Below are 3,240 nucleotides of genomic sequence, written 5' to 3'. Positions count from 1 at the left end.
TCCATCCATCCATCCATCCATCCATCCATCCATCCATCCATCCATCCTTCCAATGCATAGCCATTCATTTATTGAGAGTCTGCTATGTGTTGAGCATTTTTTATGGAACTTAAAGAAATGAAAATCCACATATATTACAGTTCCCAGTCCCTTGCTTTACATGCTATTGTTTAGGAATATCTACTTAAATAGGTATCCCTATTTCAATGCTTTGCCTTCTTCAGAAAAACATTAAAATATATTAGAGAGTAAATGGGAAAACCAGGAGGTTTGGAAGATTAGTTTGGGAAATCTATCAAGAAATAGAACAAAAAGTCAAATAGAAAAAAGAGAAAATTGAAAAACCCATGCAAGACGTGCAATAGCTGCATAATACAATTTTCAGAAAGATGGAGCAGAGGAAAGGTAGAGGGAGAAATCATGAAAATAGTTTTCTCAGGACAAAGGACATAAATTTCTTTACATAAAGGGCCCACTAAGCACACAAGATAATGGATTAAATTAAACATAACATGGTAAAGTTAAGAATACCACTTAGGAGCAAAGATATGGTTCTAATTCTTCACAAAAAAAGAGGGAAATAAATAATAAACATGCATTGAGAATTATAATTACTTTAGAATTTTGAACATCAACTCTGGAACCTAGATTGATGAATTCATATGTTCAACATTTTCAAGGAAAATGAGATCTAACCTAGAATTCTATATCTGTGCAAACTTAACAAAGATGTTGGAGAGATAAAGGATCTTGAACATTTTGCTTTTCACACGCCATTTCCCAGGAAGCAACTGTAATACATTCTTCACAAATATGAAGCATAAAACCAAAAATAAGAAACATGTGGGACAAAGAAAGTAAGAGATTCAACCCTGAGAAAGAAAGCTTAAGGGAACCCCCCCAGGTGCTATTAAAGGCAGAAAGCAACCTGAGGGTTGTGCCCCAAGCACAGAGAGACCCAGCCCAGATTTCAACAAGTTCATGAATGTGTCAATCCATATAGTTTAAAACCTCACTACATAACATCCTTTCCCCTGGATGAGCAGATCAGCACAGTAAAAGTGAATGGATCTCGCTTTAATTGATGAGATGTAAAGAGGGTACCGTTTGGATGAGACCATGAGGAGACAATAAAGGTCACACTAAAGCTGGCTTCTACCTTTTGAGTCTCATTTTAGCAACAGACTTTGTATTCCTGCAGAGTACAATTCAGAAAAAAACCGCAAATTTACTCTAATCAAAGAAAGCAGCCTCTATATGACACATGCTCATATATGCCTAAACTACCCTGGAAACATAAAAAGCTTGTAGCGGTGACTGATGCTAGGAAAGGGAATTGGGTGTCTAAAGCAAAAAGAATGTAAGAGAATTACTTTTAATTCACCAGTTACTTTTGAATTTTATTCCAAAGGCATGTATTATCCAGACAAATGATGAAACTAAAAAGATGGAAATAAAATGCACCACCGCCCAGAGTGTTTAGTCTTCTTAAATGTTTATTTGAGGTATTCAGAAGCTCATCAGCTCCACAAAGACTCTTCAGAAATGGAGTGATGCTAGTCCAGCGTGTCTGAGCCTAAACATCCCCTGAAGCCAGAACAGGCACCTACGCCTTATTTATTTATCAGCAGAAAATGAGTTCAGAAGAAGAGGCCTAAACATACCTAAATGTAATAAAGAACAACAACAGCTACAAAAGGTAAAGAAAAAAAATTGCTTAACAAAATTAATTGGAATGAATGAAGAGGATGGTGGTGGAACAAACTATGTGTGCACTGAAACCATTTAAAATGCTGGAATCATTTACATACATATAAATTTCAAAATATGTATGAATTTTAAGACAGTGGAATAGATTTAATTTTCACAGGAGACACAAAGCTCTGCTAATGGGTTTCATTTTTGAAAGTGCTTATGTTTTTGTTTAGGAATTAATGCAAAATTCACCACCTTTTTATTTCCCTTATGCTAACAAAGGATAGAGGATCTTTTTTAACTAAAGAAAACCAGCAAAAATGTGACAACATGTAATTAAGCTTAATCATACATATCAGCAAAAAGTCGTGACTCATGGTTCATCTATTTATCTTGATACCTTAGGGCTTATCTATTTATCTTGCTCGTCATCTTGCTCCATGATGATGTTCATCTATGACTTGAGGTTTGTCTATTTATCTTGCTGCGACATTGTAACATTGAAGTTGCAACATCAATATTAATATTGTCCAAGTGTGCTCTTGAAATGGCCCCTAAACAAATAGCAAGTCTGTGTCTATAACTTCATCCTCTATAATATTTCAAATTTTACATTATATAAGAGTAGATATTAAATGCTCATGTCCACAGAATATATTTCTAAAATTAGAATGACATAGAGAAGATTAAAATGGTGTTTACACCAGGATGCCATGAAAATTTGTAAAGTCTTCAATATTTTTATATAAAAATTAGGATAATTTCTTGCTAGCAAACCAGTTCCACAAGGGCTACTAAAGAGGTTCCTTTAGATGTAAATAAAAGGACACTATACAATAAACTGAATACATATAAAGAAATGAAGAGCACTGTTGAAGGTAACTATATAGGTAAAAGTTAAAAATAGTATAAATGTACTTTTTGTTTGTGATACTTTTTTCTCCTCTCTGATTTAAAAGACAAGTCTATAAAATGTTTGTAATATTTTTTTCTCTTCTCTGATTTAAAGACAAATTTATAAAGCAGTAATTATAAATCTGTGTTTTTGAGTATATGATGTATATAGATGTAGTTTTTATGACAATACAAGCACCAAGGCAGCTGATGAAATAAAACTTCTTAGAAGTGAGTTTTTTTAAATATCATTGATATTAGGTTGGAATTAATAATAATTAGTGTGAGTTAAGATGTTAATTTTAATCCTTATCTCAGAAATATAGTTAAAGGATAAGAATTTAGAAGTGGATACTAGAAAGTAACTATTTTACAACAAAGAAAGCAGAGATAGAGGAAGAGGAATAAAAAAAGATACAAGCCATATAGAAAATAGCCAAATGTCAGACATAAATTCTAAATGATTAATAATACATTTACTGTAATGGAATTAAACATTTCAATCTAAAGGCAGACATTTTAAAATGGATTTAAGAATATACAAATATATGCTTTCTACAGTGATACACTTTAGATTCTAGGACACATGTGGAATACAAAGGGTGGAAATAGATATGCCATTAGAACAGTTAAAATAAAATGGAAGTGGCT

General features: G+C 32.7%; 1 non-coding gene across 1 annotated transcript; it reads left to right on the top strand.

The window, feature by feature from the left end:
• The first annotated feature begins 2,330 nt into the window (after positions 1-2,330).
• On the top strand, positions 2,331-2,438 carry LOC111553200. Its single transcript, XR_002734848.1, has one exon. It is a non-coding gene; the product is annotated as a U6 spliceosomal RNA (small nuclear RNA).
• The last annotated feature ends 802 nt before the right edge of the window (positions 2,439-3,240 follow it).

The sequence above is a fragment of the Piliocolobus tephrosceles genome, chromosome 7 (assembly GCF_002776525.5).
Source record: "Piliocolobus tephrosceles isolate RC106 chromosome 7, ASM277652v3, whole genome shotgun sequence".
Lineage (NCBI taxonomy): Eukaryota > Metazoa > Chordata > Mammalia > Primates > Cercopithecidae > Piliocolobus > Piliocolobus tephrosceles.
The sequence above is the reverse complement of the archived record's forward strand: the minus strand, read 5'-3'. Positions and strand labels throughout refer to the sequence as shown.